At 45.5% G+C, this 21,384-nt stretch overlaps 1 protein-coding gene across 2 annotated transcripts in view; it reads left to right on the top strand.

Moving 5' to 3' along the window:
* The window catches only part of ITCH (itchy E3 ubiquitin protein ligase), an 88,262-nt gene that overhangs the window by 14,015 nt on the left and 52,863 nt on the right, over nucleotides 1–21,384 (top strand). Inside the window, exon 1 of one of the 2 annotated variants that reach the window (XM_063455721.1) lies at nucleotides 15,633–15,651. The exons of the other annotated variant lie outside the window; for it this stretch is intronic. The gene's annotated coding sequence lies outside the window, so the exon portion shown is untranslated. Of the gene's footprint in view, nucleotides 1–15,632; nucleotides 15,652–21,384 lie in introns of those variants that run through there. 2 annotated transcript variants of the gene reach the window in all.

Genomic DNA, 21,384 nt, shown 5'->3' with positions numbered 1-21,384 from the left:
AAGGGATTCCCCTTAGTTTCCCTTTAAAGGCTCGTGCCGCTAGAGCTATGACGACCTCCTGGGCTGAAAATGCAGCCGCCTCACCTGAAGACATCTGCAAAGCTGCTGCTTGGTCTTCCTTACATACTTTTATCAAGCATTGTAGGCTGGACGTATTCTCATCATCTGAAGCTGCTTTGGGTTGTAAGGTGCTACAAGCTGTGGCCTGCTGAGTTCCCACCCTTTGTTGTATGCAGGGGTCTTGCTATATCCCACTTGTAAGTACTGCCACTATACGAAGGGAAAAACAGTAATTTTACTTACCGTAAATTCCTTTTTTCTTAGTATAGTGGCAGTACTGGCTTTCCCTCCGCTTTCAAATAGATTAAATTCTATGCATCATTTGGTCTCCGTTTTGGTTCTTTTGTATTACTGGTGAGTGTCTCTGAGTTACAGCTTATATGGAGGCAGCAGGCGGAGCACAGCATTGAAATTCTAAAGAAGGGGGAGCTTCTTGTCCAGAATCCTAAGGAACATCCCACTTGTAAGTACTGCCACTATACTAAGAAAAAAGGAATTTACGGTAAGTAAAATTACTGTTTCTTAGTATGCCAAAGGTGAGGACACAGTGAGCTAAATGCCACCTAGCGTGCAACCTTTTGGCATTTTGTTTTTGGTTTGTTTTTTTCCTCTTGTAGATTACTTTGCCCCAACAAACATGGAATGTTAAAACAAGCATAGCTTTTTAACTGCTTGTCACGTTTAACTTGCACCAAATACTGTTACGAACACTGGAAAAAGTGTTTCATTTTACATTTTCTGTGTATATTGTATTCATTTCAGTAACTACTATTGATGTACTATGAATGGTTTGACATGTACCATGCAGAAGAGAATATAAGATCATCTTACTCCTGCCGTCTGAGCTTGGTAATGTGAGCTGATATTTTGATCATGTGAAGAAACGATCTTTTCCATTCTCTGTCTAGGACAGGCATATATGACAACTGCCCCCAGTTATACCCAGTGTCTCTCTTGTCCTGCAGTTGGGTTGAGTTAGCATTATTTGTAGTTTTTACTGTTGACGGAGTGCTATTGAGCAGTGTTATAAGGAACTCCTTGGTTGGGTTCTGGGCTTTGATGTGGTTTGGTTGCCTTTTTCCTGGATTCTAATGTTGTGGCTTCTCCATTCCTTTGGGCAGACAACACTTTCTTTTGGAGAGTTTGCATATACCACAACAGCATGTGTTTTGGAATGGTCGTTGTCACAATAGCTGTAAGGAATACAGCTTGATGCAACCCGCTAACATGTAGTGCGACATTCTACTAAAAGTAGCCGCACAGTCAGCCTTCTTTTGGTTTGCTCTAATATTGAAAAGAGGCCTCTCTTATAGGTTATTTTTTGTTCTGTTTACCTTGATTATATTTCTAGATGTCCAATGTAGCAGATGGCACAGCCATAAAAAAGCAAATGTTTTTGCAAAGACCACACATATCTGTTTTATGGTCCCTGTGCTTTCTTATAGATGCATAAATACATTTGTGTCACTTGTATGTGTCTGAAGTGAGATGGTCCACCAAGATCAAAGACACCAACGCAAAATTGTAAAATGAAATGCATTCTTTTCACTAGCTTCTGAAAGGGAGTAAGAGTTGAACTCTATATATCTGAATGGGTGTTCCAATATTGTGTAAATATTATTTTATTATTTATAATGCGCCAGCAAATTCAGTAGTGCTGAATCAACTCCTACCATCCCAAATAGAGATGTAGCAGGTTTTAGGACCCTATTAATGAGTAGATGAATACATAATTATAACTTTATTATTCAGGTTTTTTTTTTTTTTCTTCAGCACACATGAGCAAGTGCCTTTGTAGCCAGAACCGATCTGTGTATGTAAGCTGGAAAAGTGAAATCACAAATATCCCAAGAAATATTGTGACTTTTTTTTTTAAATATATACAATGCTCTTATCCAGATTTCTCATTGCTAACTCACTCTCCAACCTTCTGTTTGAGCGAGTTGTGCTGTTTGGTAAAATAGTAAATGAGTTTCTGAGGGTTAAATAGCCCAAGATAAAGGAACTGATAAACAAGACAGCATGTTCTTCTCAAACCAAAAGTTTAACATGGATTCCTTTTTATCATCCCAGATTTACTTGATGTTTGTAGGCGGAAATAGCCTAAAAATGTTGATGCTAGATTTCCAGTGAGGAGACGTTTAACTTATTCTTTACAGACAAATGGATATTGTCTTGTGCATCTAGGACAGAGGTAGGCAACCTTGTGGACTAAATCTTCTCTGATCCTTTGCCAACATTATGGTTGTCAGGGCATTATGGGAGATATAGTGCCAAAGGTTGCCTACCCCTGATCTAGGAAATGCAGTCCCATTCAGAGTTTCTGGTCTCAGTCTGTCAAATTAGTAGAGACCCATCATTTGCTAGACAGGCATTTCAAACCTCTCTACGTCTGGCACTGGAGGTTTGTTGTAGGTCTGAAGTCAAACAAATCTTTCATCTGAGCTTGAATTTGAAGTACTTAAGGTGGGTGGGGGCCCTAATAAAATAATAAGGGGGGGGGAAACCTACTGTCCTCCCCCCCTGGCCCCCACCCCTGCGCGGTGGGTGGGGGCCCTAATAAAATAATAAGGGGGGGGACCTACTGTCCTCCCCCCCCGGCCCCCACCCCTGTGCGGTGGGTGGGGGCCCTAATAAAATAATAAGGGGGGGTGACCTACTGTCCTCCCCCCCCTGTTCCCCACCCCTGCACGGTGGGTGGGGGCCCTAATAAAATAATAAGGGGGGGGGACCTACTGTCCTCCCCCCGGCCCCCACCCCTGAGCGGTGGGTGGGGGCCCTAAATAAAGATATGGGGGGGACCTACTGTCCTCCCCCCTGGCCCCCACCCCTGCGCGGTGGGTGGGGGCCCTAATAAAATAATAAGGGGGGACCACCTACTGTCCTCCCCCCTGGCCCCCACCCCTGAGCGGTGGGTGGGGGCCCTAAATAAAGATAGGGGGGGACCTACTGTCCTCCCCCCCCCCTGGCCCCCACCCCTGCGCGGTGGGTGGGGGTCCTAATAAAATAATAAGGGGGGGGACCTACTATCCTCCCCCCCTGGCCCCCACCCCTGCGCGGTGGGTGGGGGCCCTAATAAAATAATAAGGGGGGGGACCTACTGCCCTCCCCCATGGCCCCCACCCCTGAGCGGTGGGTGGGGGCCCTAAATGCCCCCCCATCAAGGTGACTAGGGGTCCCAAGCCCCTAGTCACCCCCCCACCCCAAAACATTCTAACCCCTACCTACCCCCCTCACCCTAAAAATAGTGAGGGAGGAATAAAATAACTAACCTGTAAAAAAAAAAAAAAAAAAATTAAACTTACCATTTGACGTCTTCTTTTTTCTAAATTCTTCTTTCTTCAGCCCCCAAAAAGGCCAAATAAAAATCCATCATACCTGTCGCACTTTAAAAAAAAAAAAAAAAAAACGAGCGCAAAAAAAAATTAATCCATGTTCACCCATGGAGGGCACGCCGCGTACTGAGCTCCGCAGGGCAGGTCAAGGCTTATATAGCCTTGCCCCGCCCTGCAATTAGGCTTAGAACACACTGATTGGTTGGTTTAAGCCAATCAGAGTGCTCTGTGTCATTTTACACAGAGTGTGAAAATTCAAAAGAACGTTCCCACGCTGTGTAAAATGACAGATCACTGTGATTGGATGGTTTTCAAGCCATCCAATCACAGTGCTCTGTGTCATTTTACAAGCTTGGGAAAGTTCTTTGGAATTTTCCCACGCTTGTAAAATGACACAGAGCACTGTGATTGGATGGCTTGAAATCCATCCAATCACAGTGCTCTGTGTCATTTTACAAGCGTGGGAAAGTTCTTTGGAATTTTCCCACGCTTGTAAAATTACACAGAGCACTGTGATTGGATGGCTTGAAAACCATCCAATCACAGTGATGTCATTTTACACAGCGTGGGAACGTTCTTTTGAATTTTCACACTCTGTGTAAAATGACACAGAGCACTCTGATTGGCTTAAACCAACCAATCAGTGTGTTCCAAGCCTAATTGCAGGGCGGGGCAAGGCTTTATAAGCCTTGACCCGCCCTGCGGAGCTCAGTACGCGGCGTGCCCTCCATGGGTGAACATGGATTAATTTTTTTTTGCGCTCTTTTTTTTTTTTTTAAAGTGCGACGGGAATGATGGATTTTTATTTGGCCTTTTTGGGGGCTGAAGAAAGAAGAATTTAGAAAAAAGAAGACGTCAAATGGTAAGTTTAATTATTTTTTTTACAGGTTAGTTATTTTATTCCCCCCTCACTATTTTTAGGGTGAGGGGGGTAGGTAGGGGATAGAATGTTTTGGGTGGGGGGGGGGTGACTAGGGGCTTGGGACCCCTAGTCACCTTGATGGGGGGGTTCATTTAGGGCCCCCACCCACCGCTCAGGGGGGGAGGACAGTAGGCCCCCCCCCTAATTATTTTATTAGGGCCCCCACCCACCGCGCAGGGGTGGGGGCCGGGGGGGAGGACAGTAGGTCCCCCCCTTATTATTTTATTAGGGCCCCCACCCACCGCGCAGGGGTGGGGGCCGGGGGGGAGGACAGTAGGTCCCCCCCCCCTAATTATTTTATTAGGGCCCCCACCCACCGCGCAGGGGGGGGAGGACAGCCGGTCCCCCCCCTTATTATTTTATTAGGGCCCCCACCCACAGCGCAGGGGTGGGGGCCAGGGGGGGAGGACAGTAGGTCCCCCCCCTTATTTTATCAGGGCCCCCACCCACCCACCGCGCAGGGGTGGGGGCCAGGGGGGGAGGACAGTAGGTCCCCCCCCCTTATTTTATCAGGGCCCCCACCCACCTACCGCGCAGGGGTGGGGGCCAGGGGGGGGAGGACAGTAGGTCCCCCCCCCCCTAATTATTTTATTAGGGCCCCCACCCACCGCGCAGGGGGGGGAGGACAGTCGGTCCCCCCCCTTATTATTTTATTAGGGCCCCCACCCACAGCGCAGGGGTGGGGGCCAGGGGGGGAGGACAGTAGGTCCCCCCCCTTATTTTATCAGGGCCCCCACCCACCCACCGCGCAGGGGTGGGGGCCAGGGGGGAGGACAGTAGGTCCCCCCCCCTTATTTTATCAGGGCCCCCACCCACCCACCGCGCAGGGGTGGGGGCCAGGGGGGGGAGGACAGTAGGTACCCCCCCCTATCTTTATTTAGGGCCCCCACCCACCGCTCAGGGGTGGGGGCCAGGGGGGAGGACAGTAGGTCCCCCCCCTTATTGTTTTATTAGGGCCCCCACCCACCGCGCAGGGGTGGTGGCCAGGGGGGAGGACAGTAGGTCCCCCCCATCTTTTACCCCCGCGCGGGGGGTTTATTAGGTGTTTTTGTTGTTGTTTTTTTTACAGTGAGCAGCCACAGGCTGCTCACTGCTTACTAGACATGCCCCTACTCGCGGTATAGCGAGTAGGGGCATATTATTTACTAATACTAAGTAATCTTTACTTGGTATTAGTACATTTGGCTGAAAGACCAATTCAGGTCTTTCAGCCTTTTAGTAGATAGCTCCCTGATACCGTGGTAATTAGGGAGTTATCTACTAAGCGGCTGCAAGATGCAGCCACAGCAATGAATAGGATCGGAGTTTCATTCATTAGAATGAAATTCCGATACGAACAAAGTACCGAATTGCATCCTAACACCAATGGAGAAACTCTTCTCATTCTATTAGGATGCAATTCGGCAGTTTTGCCGGCGTTCTGTCTAAGTGACAGGACGTTCGGCAATACTGACAGGAAGTATTGTGGGAACAGGGAGGAAAGCTAGGGATCATGGGAAAATTGCTCTGACCAGCGGAAATGAAGCACACTTTGCTCCTCCGCTGGTCAGAGCTGGTCAAGCGGAGGAATCCTCCATAAGGCAAAGAGTCCCTACTTTGTCTTATAATTTTAAAGAAAACTAAAGAAGACTGGAAGAAAAGAATAACAGATCCTGAGAGAGGGGGAGAAGAGGAAGAGATTGAGGAAAGGTAAGTTCGGCATGACAGTGCCGCTTTAATCAAAGCTGAGGAGCACCGAATATTGAGATTTACTTAGTCCATACGATTTCCACCGTGCCAGAAACCTAACTCTGCTATAAGGATTACAATGTGACGCTCAGCCAAACTTATTTATACTATAAACACTGCCAGAGAACTGGTTGCCTATTTCTTTTTGAGTACACCTTGTAAAGCTTTTCAGTAATTCTATGAAATGTGAAATATTTTATCGGACACAAAAGCACTCTTATCTCAGGAGTGTCTGTGTGAATGTGTTGGTGTTTGGGATTATGGATAATTCGGCAGTCAGGACAAAACACTTATTGTTGGTTTCTCCAGCAGCTATAATCAGATGACTGTTTAACTGTTTGATCAGACCACAGTTGTGTGATTTATTTTGTGTAATTCCTGTTTGAATAATTACTTAATTAATGAGCCATGATATTTTTGTAATTATTTCCGTCTCGTTTTTGCGTTCAGACTGGGTCTAATGGCAGAGCATGGCGTTCGTTATTCATGGGTGGTTCTCAGCAGGTTTTCATTTTTTTTGCACAGATTTTTGGGTACAGTGATATTGAAATGTCAAATTATACTAACATTTAGACAATGGATTTCAGATTTGTAATTTGCTCACAGTGGTAAAACCTGTATAAAATAAATACATGTAAAGTGTTTGGGGGAGGGGGGGTGGGAGGAAGGGCGGCAATAACACTCACATTCACAAGCAAGTATTCACAAACAAGTATTCACTCATACACATGCCTGGCACAAACTGCCGAACACACCATTATGCAAACTAGTCAACAACATGCATAGAAACATTTAATTTGATTTCAGTTTCACTCTTCTTTTTCTTCTGCCCACCTGTGGTGGTTAGGGGAACAAGATCATTGAAAGGTGATATCTATGCCTGATGGCTGTGTCTGTGTGACACAATAGGGCTGACGGCTTCTGTGATATTCTTGCTCTCTTCTGCTCTGCTTCCCAATTCACACTACTAGGAGGGAATCCTCTTCAAAACGCTCCCATAACAGCATATTTTAGGGAATGAGGCATTCCCTACTTGGGAGTTTGGCTACTTATTGCTAATTGGGATGTTTGGCCTTTAAGTATGTGTTTAAGCAACACGGTTTCATACGGAGACTATAAAAAAATGTCTTCTTCGAGTTAACCTTAAAAACGTTACCTCTGCATCTACTGGACTCCTAAAGGAGATATCATTGTCTCCTAGTTAATTTGTCCAAATTTACACTTCCTGCAGGAGGTTTCCACAGGTTGGGTGTTTCCACATTAAGACCAAATTGTATTCCCTAATTTCTTTCGAAGGGATGGGTCTTCGTATATACTGGTTAGAAGCTTCCTTAAAGCAATAGTTTTTTTTAGGCCACCCAGGAAGTTCAGTTTCCCTCCTGGGATCTTTCTTCAGTCTTTCAGGTCCCCTTATACTTTGGAGGTGGTTCCCTTTTAATATGCTAAAGCTTAACCAGCATTCTTAGTGGCTATTACCTCTGCCAAGAGAGTAAGTGAGCTTCAGGATACATCTTCTTCAGTGGAATTTCTTATATTCCATCAGGGTGAAAGTTGTTTCATCCTAAAACTTCAATTCTTCCAGAGTTATCTTTTTGAGCTGTTAATCAGCTCATCCTTCTATAATTATGCCATCAACTTCTAGGAAAGTTTTAAGGGGAATGAAGGCTCTCTTAATTCTATTTCTCGTTATTTCATCAATCATATAGCCTATGCTTCAGTTTTGATTCGCCAGCATCTTTCACAGCGCATTCCACAAAGGCAATGGCCACTTCGTGGACAGAGAAAAGTTCTTGCTTCACCTGAAGAAATCAGCATGGCTGCTTCTTGGTCAGCTTTTAGCACCTTACAAAACGTCAGGCATTTTCAGGCTAGATGTACTCTCAGCCTCTAAAATTGCGCTAGGGTGTAGGTACTTCAACTTGTTTAGGCATTAGGCGCACACGATTGGGAATCTTGCTATATCCCATACGTACTGCCACCATATGTCAGAAAAAAACAGAAATGTTAACACCTTAATTCTTCAATTTTTTTTTTTCTTAAAGGGAAACTCCAGTGCCAGGAAAACGATCAGTTTTCCTGGCACTGGAGGGTCCCTCTCCCTCCCACCCCCCAATCCCCAGTTACTGAAGGGGTGAAAACCCCTTCAGTCACTTACCTGAGGCAGCGGCGATGTCCCTCGCCGCTGTCTCCTCCGCGCCGCTCCTCCTCTGTATTGCGTCGGCCGGTGGGCGAGACTGATCCCGCCCACCGGCCGAGGAGACCTAATGCGCATGCGCTGCAATGCCGTGCATGCGCATTACGTCTCCCCATAGGAAAGCATTGAAAAATAATTTCAGTGCTTTCCTATGGTGAAATGAGCGATGCTGGAGGTCCTCACACAGCGTGAGGACGTCCAGCGACGCTCTAGCACAGGTTTCCTGTGCTATGAAGGAGGAAGTGACCTCTAGTGGCTGTCTAGTCTAGACAGCCACTAGAGGTGGAGTTAACCCTGCAAGGTAATTATTGCAGTTTATAGAAAACTGCAATAATTACACTTGCAGGGTTAGGAGTAGTGGAAGTTGGCACCCAGACCACTCCAATGGGCAGAAGTGGTCTGGGTGCCTGGAGTGTCCCTTTAATATGGTGGCAGTACAAATCTCCCTCCCTCTAAATTACAATTTTGCTTACAGTGTGTGGCTTAGGTGTGTCTTCTTGCTACGACTGAGGTGGGTTTGCCGGGGAAGCCCTTTTCTTAATCACCTATCTTGCACATGCATGTCCCAATTAGGAAGCACAACCCCATACGTACGGCCACCATATTAGGGAAAAAAATAATTTACGGTGAGTAAACATTTCTGTTTTTATTCCTTAAAGCGCTGCCCTTCTTTTATATTCTATCAAATTGATTATTATATGGTGCAGTTAAAAAATGAGCCACTGACATTTTTTTGAACTTTTTATTGAAGAATGGCTTGCCAAATTACTGCCTGTCAGAAAAGGTTAAAGGAACACTCCAAGAATGGTTATGGTGATTGGAGTGTTATGATGCCCCTATAGTCAAACCATTTAAAAGGAACTCAATAGGCGCAGTGTCCTGTTCCACTTAGTCCTGCAATATAAATCATTCCTGTGTTAGAGAAACTGTGTCTCAAGTGGCTCTCTACCAGACAGTTATTAGAAGTGCTTTCGGGAGTTTACCGGACCATGGCCTAATGACACAGGGCGTCCTCACGCTCTGCGTGCGGACATCTAGCATCAGTGAAATCCCTACAGGACAGCATTGATTTAATGCTTTCCTATGGGGAAGTCTTAATGCACGCTTGGCACTTGCCGCGCATGCACATTAGATCCCCCCCTGTCGCATGATTTTGGAGGAAGCGTATCTGTGACCCAGCACCGAGGCAAATCGGTAATGCAATCGGGTGAGTAAATAAATGCCGTGGGAGAGGGGGGACAAAAGGGGCACTATAGTGTTAGGAACGGGCAATAGCTTCCCGGCAAACATAAAGATAAATTCTACAAATGATGCTGCCTTAGATGCATGCGTATCTATTTCCTCCCACACTGCTTTGTGTAGCATCTCCACTTCCAGTACAGAGGCACCTGGAGTGTATTGTGGTTTGCAGCTGTTAGCGCTGTGGTAGGATGCAAGCCTATATATTTACAGTGGGAGCTCTGTAGAATAAAATGAGAAATAAATGTTATCTAAAGTGAGAATTTAAAGTGAATTTCAAATCTAAGGTAAAAATAGCCAACCTGGAAACTTTCTATGATTATAGTTTGGCTATTTCGGTCTGAAAGGCTTACTCCAACTATCATAACTTCAGTGATTTGAAATGGTCATGGGGTAGAAGACTATATGTGCAGAGTTTTTGCTCGAAATGCTGCACATCCAGAGATATTTGCACTTGTGTCCCGGGGGCTAGTTGCACCTCTGACACACATGACTTTGGCAGCCAGGAACTCTGTTCCAGACTGCCATATATTAATTCTGTGCAAAAAAAAAAAATGTCTGTCAACAGCGCAAAGAGCACGCTGGCAGTAGACGTAATTATCTTCTCCCTTTTCAGCATGCCTGCAAGTGGAAGCTTGCTCTCCATCCCTCTTTCCTCCATTGCTTAGATAGCTGGGGGGGAGGGGGTTAAATCCCCACTCATTTCCTCTTCACTCTTTTCTTACTCTCACCAGCTAAGAACGAGCACGTGCACTATGAGCCAGCAAACCTGTCTAATCAAATGCTTCTCAACGAGAGTCCTTTGATTAGACTGTGCAAAGCCCATGGTGACTTCGGTCCTAGGAGTATAGATCATTTCCAGGAGCTTTGCCTGACTCTGGATTACAGGTAAGTATTTTAAAGTCTTTTTTTTTTTTTTTTTTTAAAGGGCCAGGAATACCCAATAATGCCTCATTAAATTTACTTAGAATTCCCACTTTAGTTGGAATAACCTGGTTAGCCTTTATTCTATTTACCTGTTCACCAGTAGGTTGTGTATATTAAATTGTGCTTACCAGAAGCAGACTTATTCATCCACGTAATGCTCATAAGTCCATGCCTTTGAAATGTAAAGTGCTTTATATCTCTTCTACCTCCTCATTCCAATGAACTATACATAGCCTGGTTACATAACCAGGTTAAATGTGGTGTATTAGTTGCTTTCACAATAATGAAATGCTGACCTCCGCTACAATTGAAACTTTTTTTTTGGCACTAGGTGTTTATGAACTGTGCACTTTGCTCCTCACACTACTTTGTCATCACTAATGCAGATTTAAAGATGTAGTCGGACACGTGCTATAGATTTACAAGCACTCATCATGTTTGAGTATCTTATGCATTAGTGTTCATGTATTCATGTGACCGGTTAAAGTGTTTTTTTTTTTTTTCACTTCGTTTTAATCTTGTAGTGCTCTACTACATAACCTTTCTCGTATTACATTTTATTTTCCTTCATTTCATCTAACTTCAAATGATTCTGTAATGGAAAAATAAACTCTCCTTAAATTGCCCCTAAATACATTGAATGCATCCTATATCATGGAGATACATGATGTATTCAGTGTAAAATGGCAAGAGATACTCCCATTACCGTTACAGAGACCCCATCTTCTGAGTTACGTGTAACACCCGCCACCACTCTGTCCTCTGCCCCTTATCTGGTTTTCTGTGATTTGCTCTGCTTTGGTACATTTCCCCAAGCAGGGCAATACTCCTCCGTGACGCTGACACTCTAGCTTCTGCACAGAGAGATATCAGTCACCCTGTTCCTATATTCCCTAGCCCAGGGCTCGACAAATCCCAGGCGCCAGGTCACCACGGCCGCTAGAAATTTTGCCTTTACACCTGCGATTTGCCAGCTCCGTGGGGAATATTGGAGCCGGCTGCCCGGATGAGGATAGAGGCAGCATGGAGCCGCCCGCCATGAGGAGGGTGGAGGCGACCGGCTAAGGCAGCATGGATCCGGCCGCCCACGGGGGCATTGTAGGCGGCATGCGAGGTAGCAGTACTCTGCATTCGGCTCCTCTCTGCTCCCTTGCGCTGTTTAATAATGCCGGGAGCTGGAATACGACATCACTCCGGCAGATTGGAGTTGCAGTAAGATCACTGTTTGCAGGCAGGAAGATAACAGCCCCACTGGACCCAGATGAAAGAACCACTCAGCTCTCCCAAAGGTGTGCGAGTCTGTTGTCAGAGTATGTGCGCGTTAAGGCACCTGCCCTCTCCGATCACATGAGGATGGTGTTTTTACTCGCCTTTTTTCCCACACCGTGCCAGTTTCGCCACAGCTGGTCCCACCTCCATGGCTGATATTACCAATCTTTATGATCTCAGCTAAGCCAATGCTTTCGCTTAGGAAAGCATTGGGGGGATTTTGTACATGCGCAGCAAATGTGCCAATCCACATCTCAGAAATGCATTGAATTAATGAATCTCTATGAGGAACATTCAGTGCCTCCATTCAGAGCTTGGGGGCACTGAACGTGGGTGCAGCAGTGACCCAGGTCTCTCTTGTGCCCAGCTGAGTGACTGTCACTAGAGATGTCACTAGAGTGTTACTAAACAGCAAGGTAAACACTGCCTTTTCACTGGCTTATATCTTTTGATGACCATGGAATTTCAATGCAATCTGCTGACACTTAAGTAAAATTAGAGTTTTGGGGACAAGATTTAACGTTGCAGTATAGCTATAAAGTTAAGAGGGTTAACCATGGAACAAACAATGGAACTGTGCCCTTCACTTTGTCAGAGGAATTGGATCAAACTAATTAAATTAATTTTGTTACAATGGGCTGTTTGCTGATAGGTGAAATATTCAACAGATTTTAACAGCTGTCTCTACGGCAGCCAGATGGAAGTGAAACTCAAGCTGAAATAACAGTTCGCTAAGAGTTCGCTCTTTATGAATTGCTAAAGGGTTTTGCAAAGTTTGTTGAATCACCCTTATTTGGACAACTGAATGCCATTTGGCAGTTTTTTTTTTAATTTAGTGCCTTATACTGCTGTGATTCTCTGGAAAAGAGCACTAGTCACCCGATTAAAAAAAGGGAACCTCGATGCGTACGCTGTTGGGGGAAAAAGGTAAGTAAAAACACCATTCCCGTGCGATCGGAGGGGAGCTGGTGATTTACACACACACACACACACAGACATATCTACACATACAAACAGACACACGTACACTCACTACACAAGATCCAGCGCACTCACCTATCCACTAAACAGCAACTTCAATGTTGAAAGATTTTTGTTTTTTTTAAAAACACCTAATCTAGGCAAAAATAATGGGGGTTTAGTTACATTATATGATCATACATTGCATAAGCCTGCCACAACGTCAATGTACCCCATCTTTGGCAGGTCCTACACTAACAGCCTAATGTCTGCTCTTATGAGATTAGCCCACTTACTTGGGGAAAAAAATCCATCTGGGGCTCTCTGCAGTACAAGGCTAAATAGGGCCCTGAGATGAGGCACCTGTGACAGGGAAGGGTGCAAAACCAAGGACAGACTGGCAGACACATTCTCTCACACACTCATATTATTTGTATTTATTATTTGATACACACACAGACAAATATACATACAGTCTTACACACATGACAGATATACATACACACAAACACACACCCTCCTGTTTCATACCATGAGGGTGGCTTTCCTGGGGTCCAGTGGGATTAGGCATCAAATGGTTACAGTGTGGCTGGATGCAGCTGATGGGAGTTGGCTATGGGTGGTCCAGACTCCTCCTCATATCTCTTTATCCCCGCAACTGTCTGATTGCCGGGAGGAAGTAAAGGAAACTGAACAACTTCCTTCCCGGTGATGAACCAGCACAGGGGAATGAGCGTGTGGGCGTGCGTGCAGGTAGGCGGGCGGCTCTCCAGAATGGGCATATGCTCAGGTAGGCGGGCGGCTCTCCAGAATAGGCATATGCTCAGGTAGGGGGACGGCTCTAATGAATGGGTGTGCGCGCAGATAAGCGGACGGCTCTAATGAATGGGTGTGCGCGCAGATAAGCGGACGGCTCTAATGAATGGGTGTGCGCGCAGATAAGCGGACGGCTCTACAGAATGGGTGTGCACGCAGGTAAGCGGGTGGCTCTACGGAATGGGCGTACACACGGGGAGGCGGGCACGTCCCCACAGTGGGTGTGCGGTGAGCAGAGACACATGGTGCCGTGCCAGCTGGTCATTCCCCTGCGCGACCTCAGCAGTGCTCAGATATCGAGAGACCGGAGGAGGGGGAAACGGGGCAGACAAATCTTATGTGCCAGGCCAAAAATCTTAGTCGCCATGGCGACCTGGCGTTTGGGATTTGTTGAACCTTGCCTTACAGTAAAGTCGTCCCCTTAACCCTCACACTACCATAACACATTACACTTTACCTAAATATTAATCCCTACAATACACATAAACTCCAACACTGCACGAACAATAAACCCTACAATACACGTTAACCCGTACACTAACTTAACATTTACACTAACCCTAACCTGAAATGTGATGTAATATAAAATACCTTATGTTTAGGGTAACTTGTAAAATTCCTTAGACATATACTCTAGATCGCAAAGTGATTTGAGTAATCTAAATCTACAGTATTTTTCATATTATGTTTTCTTATCCACTTTAATTAGCAAATATGTGTCGGGTCTGAAAATTAAAATCTAAATGTTGAAATCCTTCAACATTGATCTCTATCTTGCAACTGTGCACCTCTATTCGTCTCATCATTATACAAGTTGATGTATTCTGCAATTGAACATAGCTAGTTGAAGAAAAGCATCATTTAACATGTTTTACTTTTGCATTGTGTACACTGGCTGCACCAGAAGTGAACTGGACTATGATGTCACTTGCTTAATTTTAGAAGGAACACTCCAATGAAAAGTCTTTTTATCCCCAATGAAAACAGATGTATTTATTGCTGCATTTTTTTTTTATAGGATGTATATCTAAATACAGCTTGCAAAAGCTGCATATCACGTCTGCAGCCTTTGCAAGCTCTCTCATTCATCTTCGGCCCAGACTTTTTTTGTGTCGGTCTAATCACACACTTCCCAATGTAGCTCAATGAGACACTTTTGCAAGACAGCTGCTCTGGGCAATTGCGTCCTCTTGACTTTAGCTCCACTGAGATAACCAAACCAGGAAGTAATAGATCCAGATGTCTGACAGCAACATGTGTGTAACAGGGTTCATTTATAAATATGCCAATATCTATTGAAACCTGCTAAAGTGCTTTAAGGTGTTATACACTTAAACTAAAGGGACCCTGTAGTCACCAGAACAAGTACAGCTTAATGTAGTTGTTCAGGTTTGTATAATAGCTCCCTTCAGGCCTTTTCATGTAAACACTGCCTTTTTAGATGGCTTCCTGGCTCAGGGTTGCACAGTAAGCAGCCCTGCCATTCGGCAGCATGGAGACGCTGAATTTTCCCCATAGAGATGCATTGATTCAATGCCGCTGTGCCCTATGGGAAAGCATTGGATTGGCTAAAAAACTGCCGTTTTGATGGCACAAAGGGGGCAGAGCCAGCGCCAAAGGACACCCACCGCGCTGGAAATAAGGTTTTAAACTTTTATAGGGGGCTAAGGGAGGCAAGCCACCTAAATGGGGGGTTTAGCACTATAGGGTCAGGAATACATGTTTGTGTTCCTGACCTTATAGTGATCCTTTAAAATGGAGCATCACCGATTGAATTTATACTAAAAAATTATAATAATAAAAAATAAATAAAGTGGAGCATCACTTGAAGAAAATCAACAGAACTTTAGAGATGTTTGTTAATGAGTTCTTTAATTTATTCTATTTTTTTTTTATCGTGCAATTTCCAGAGAAGTGACAGTCTACCTTTAAAATTATTCCCCACGCCCACACTTGAGTTGGTAGTTACTCTGTTGCGTTCCGGTATTCTTTTATACATTGTGCCAAATACTTTCCTCTTTGTAGAATGAATTTATTTGATTAATTCCAAGTATTGTTTACCATTATGTTTTGTCAACATAGTGTTGCTTTTAATTTTTAAATATCGATGTGATTGATAAACCTTTCCTGACTAACTGCTCACTCTAGACCAGATGACATTACATTTTCAGCAGATGCAGTACAGAGGCTGTCATTCTTTGGTAAGAATTCTATTTTCCAAGTTAACCCCTTAAGGACACATGACATATGTGACATGTCATGATTCCCTTTTATTCCAGAAGTTTGGTCCTTAAGGGGTTAAAGGAGCCTTGTCATCCGTGGGGAAAAGCTGATTAAAGGGATCCTCCCACGTTACTGAACGGGTTCAAAATCTGACGCTGGAGATCCGTGAGTACTTCAAGTGTCCGATAACAGACCAAAAGTAGTTTGGATTTCGGAAGCCCTCTAGTGTCTGTCAGACTACTTCAATTAGCTGAGAAAATGGGGTTTCGCCATGAACATGCTCAGGGTTAAGGGTGAAGGGAGTTGGCACCCAGACCACTTTAATGGGCTGAAGTCTGGGTGCCTACAGTACAGTGTCCCTTTAACTTGTTCCAAATACATGCATATCTGAGAACATGACATCAAAGGTGTAGTTAAACCAAATGGCAAGGACTATGTGTTTCTCATGTAGATATTTTATGTATATTTTTTAAGAGACCGCATTTGGGAATGAGTATATACATAGTCACATAGTGCATCAATGACACTTATATTGCTTATGTATCGTAGTTCTACTCTTTGAATATAAATAAACCTAATAATTGACAGACTATTCTGTATGGGTGTGTCTTTGAATTCTTGTCTACAAATGGATTTGCTTAATTTTCATACTTGAGTTACACTACTGCTTTTTCTTTGCATGTTAAATGCTGTGATGAAGCAAATTTATTTCGCTTTGATTTTTTATTTTATTTGTGTATGTATATATATATATATAAAAAAAAACACATTATATTCTGATCCTGTCTATATTATGGACATTATAGCGTGGCCAAGACCAGCTCCTGGAATGGTTAATTATTAAAGTCAAATCAAGCCGGCATGAAAGGTCAGATTTGTCCTTTTGTTGTTTGTACGGTAAACATAAGTCTCTAAGAAACACAAGGTGTTGTGTCTTTTATGGCAAAAAAATATCTTTGGTATGTCACGAGGCCTTTGTTTTGCTGTTTCTATAGCACGGGTGTCCACAGGGAAGACTGCATTTAATGTTTGCCTACTTAAGACTAGTAGATTACGCACTTAATTTATTAAGCCAATATGACCTAACTAAACTGAGTCACTTTACATGATACTTCTTCAGAAGGATTAATTGGCCCATTGGCCCTCACTATTGTGTCTGAGTTTTAAAAGCGACAATTCAAGCACCTTTACAGACTATTTTCTGTTAATGCAAATTTTGTATAACAGATAGAAAAAAAGAGGGGAGGGTGAGTCACCTCCAGCAATGTATGTTTAGAATTTCTGGCTCAGTGTTGGGAAAATATTTATTAATTAACATATTGGCAAGTGCTAAAAGTAATCCGTACCTCTGGTCTGTTACCTTCTTTTGTTATAATCCTGCCCTGTACCTCTGTATATCGATCCACAAAAAAATGTTTGTTCATCCTCACGCCCTTCCATATTGTTTAGGAGCAAGTAGGATATAGAACCAAACAGGGCAGAGATGTTTTAGGGGATATTTAAATCATTAGCTGGGGAAGATGAATTCCAATAGGCTTGCAATTTGCTCACACATTTAAAGACATTGTGGTGCTTACTATGAGTTCAGGTATTCTATAACCCCTCCTGCAGTGTCATCCAACAAGTAGAATTACTGCTACTTGTCTATACAACCCCTCATATTGTGCTGTATATCTTTGCTTTTTAACAGCTTTAACTGTAACTTTTGCATATTGTGGTTTTGTTCCATAACAGTTCCATATACTTATGCTTTATATATATACACACACACACACACACACACACACACACACACACACACACACACACACACACACACACACACACACACACACACACACACACACACACACACACACACACACACCCCTATATAATCCTCTCTAACTCTGCCTATCTCTCCACATATCCCTTCCTATAACTCCACCTATTGCTCCATAGTCTCCCTATGTCATCCTATTATACTATATAATACTGTCTATATTTTTGCCTATCACCCCATATAACCCTCCCTATAACTCCTCCTACTGCTCCATATAACCCTCCCTATAACTCCTCCTACTGCTCCATATAACCCTCCCTATAACTCCTCCTACTGCTCCATATAACGCCTATCACCCCATATAACCCTCCCTATAACTCCTCCTACTGCTCCATATAACGCCTATCACCCCATATAACCCTCCCTATAACTCCTCCTACTGCTCCATATAACGCCTATCACCCCATATAACCCTCCCTATAACTCCTCCTACTGCTCCATATAACGCCTATCACCCCATATAACCCTCCCTATAACTCCTCCTACTGCTCCATATAACGCCTATCACCCCATATAACCCTCCCTATAACTCCTCCTACTGCTCCATATAACGCCTATCACCCCATATAACCCTCCCTATAACTCCTCCTACTGCTCCATATAACGCCTATCACCCCATATAACCCTCCCTATAACTCCTCCTACTGCTCCATATAACGCCTATCACCCCATATAACCCTCCCTATAACTCCTCCTACTGCTCCATATAACGCCTATCACCCCATATAACCCTCCCTATAACTCCTCCTACTGCTCCATATAACGCCTATCACCCCATATAACCCTCCCTATAACTCCTATTTCTGCTCCATACAACCTCCCTATAACTCCTATTTCTGCTCCATACAACCTCCCTATAACTCCCCATATCACTCCACATAGCCCTCTCTATAACTCCTTTCTCCATATAGCTCTCCTATTATTCCATATAACCCCTATAACTCCTCCTATTACTCCATATAACCCCCTATAACTCATCCTATTATTCCATATAACCCTCCTATTGCTCCATATAACATATATAACACCTTATTTTGCTCCATATAATCAGCCCCTCTAATTCTTATTGCAACAAATAACTTTTAGTCTAATTCATTCCTTGACCTACTCAATCGACCTATTGCTTTATATAATTTCCTCCTCCTGTTATATTTAAAATTTTGTATAATACTGCAACATTGATTGTAACAGTAGCTTTAGCTTTTTTTTATTCGTTGCTTGTTGATTCTGCTTAATATGCCTGTTTTTCTCCTTTATTTTGACCTCACCTAGAGGGTGAATGAGGGCGTCTTTATTTATGTGTAGTTTGTGCCAAGTGCTTTATTTACGTGCTGCTTGTGCCACTATGGGCTTACTCTGCCCTGGTGGGCCTATAAATTATTCAGTAGTATTCAGTATAAATTATTATTGAAGTTAATCTTTGTTGTGTTAGGAAATGTTTTTGTTTGTGTTCCTTTTGCCTCCTATGGTTCTGTACAGTGGAAGGGTGATCAGCAAACTGGCCTGTTTGGTGGGGCGGGGGGGGGGGGGTTCCTACCGCACATATTTACACACACACACACACACACACACACACACTGCATCCACTACACACACACACACTGCATCCACTACACACACACACACTGCATCCACTACACACACACACACTGCATCCACTACACACACACACACTGCATCCACTACACACACACACACACTGCATCCACTACACACACACACACTGCATCCACTACACACACACGCACTGCGTCCACTACACACACGCACTGCGTCCGCTACACACACGCACTGCGTCCGCTACACACACGCACTGCGTCCGCTACACACACACACGCACTGCGTCCGCTACACACACACACGCACTGCGTCCGCTACACACACACACGCACTGCGTCCGCTACACACACACACACGCACTGCGTCCGCTACACACACACACGCACTGCGTCCGCTACACACACACACGCACTGCGTCCGCTACACACACACACGCACTGCGTCCGCTACACACACACACGCACTGCGTCCGCTACACACACACACGCACTGCGTCCGCTACACACACACACGCACTGCGTCCGCTACACACACACACACGCACTGCGTCCGCTACACACACACACACGCACTGCGTCCGCTACACACACACACACGCACTGCGTCCGCTACACACACACACACGCACTGCGTCCGCTACACACACACGCACTGCGTCCGCTACACACACACGCACTGCGTCCGCTACACACACACGCACTGCGTCCACTACACACACACGCACTGCGTCCACTACACACGCACGCACTGCGTCCACTACACACGCACTGCGTCCACTACACACGCACTGCGTCCACTACACACGCACTGCGTCCACTACACACGCACTGCGTCCACTACACACGCACTGCGTCCACTACACACGCACTGCGTCCACTACACACACACGCACTGCGTCCACTACACACACACGCACTGCGTCCACTACACACACACGCACTGCGTCCACTACACACACACACACACGCACTGCGTCCACCACACACACACGCACTGCGTCCACCACACACACACACGCACTGCGTCCACTACACACACACGCACTGCGTCCACTACACACACACGCACTGCGTCCACTACACACACACACGCACTGCGTCCACTACACACACGCACTGCGTCCACTACACACACACACACACGCACTGCGTCCACCACACACACACGCACTGCGTCCACCACACACACACGCACTGCGTCCACTACACACACGCACTGCGTCCACTACACACACACACACACGCACTGCGTCCACCACACACACACGCACTGCGTCCGCTACACACACACGCACTGCGTCCGCTACACACACACGCACTGCGTCCGCTACACACACACGCACTGCGTCCGCTACACACACACGCACTGCGTCCGCTACACACACACGCACTGCGTCCGCTACACACACACGCACTGCGTCCACTACACACACACGCACTGCGTCCACTACACACGCACTGCGTCCACTACACACGCACTGCGTCCACTACACACGCACTGCGTCCACTACACACGCACTGCGTCCACTACACACGCACTGCGTCCACTACACACACACACGCACTGCGTCCACTACACACACACGCACTGCGTCCACTACACACACACGCACTGCGTCCACTACACACACACGCACTGCGTCCACTACACACACACACACACGCACTGCGTCCACCACACACACACGCACTGCGTCCACCACACACACACGCACTGCGTCCACCACACACACACACGCACTGCGTCCACTACACACACACACGCACTGCGTACACTACACACACACGCACTGCGTCCACTACACACACACGCACTGCGTCCACCACACACACACGCACTGCGTCCACCACACACACACACGCACTGCGTCCACTACACACACACGCACGCACTGCGTCCACCACACACACGCACTGCGTCCACCACACACACACACTGCGTCCACCACACACACACACGCACTGCGTCCACAACACACACACACGCACTGCGTCCACTACACACACACACACACTGCGTCCACTACACACACACGCACTGCGTCCACTACACACACACGCACTGCGTCCACTACACACACACGCACTGCGTCCACTACACACACACACACACGCACTGCGTCCACTACACACACACACGCACTGCGTCCACACCACACACGCACTGCGTCCACCACACACACTCACGCACGCACTGCGTCCACCACACACACGCACGCACTGCGTCCACCACACACACACACGCACTGCGTCCACAACACACACACACGCACTGCGTCCACCACACACACACACGCACTGCGTCCACCACACAAACATAAATATTCTTG

The sequence above is a fragment of the Pelobates fuscus genome, chromosome 5 (assembly GCF_036172605.1).
Source record: "Pelobates fuscus isolate aPelFus1 chromosome 5, aPelFus1.pri, whole genome shotgun sequence".
NCBI lineage: Eukaryota > Metazoa > Chordata > Amphibia > Anura > Pelobatidae > Pelobates > Pelobates fuscus.
Note: the sequence above shows the minus strand (reverse complement) of the source record. Positions and strands in the feature narration are given on the sequence as shown.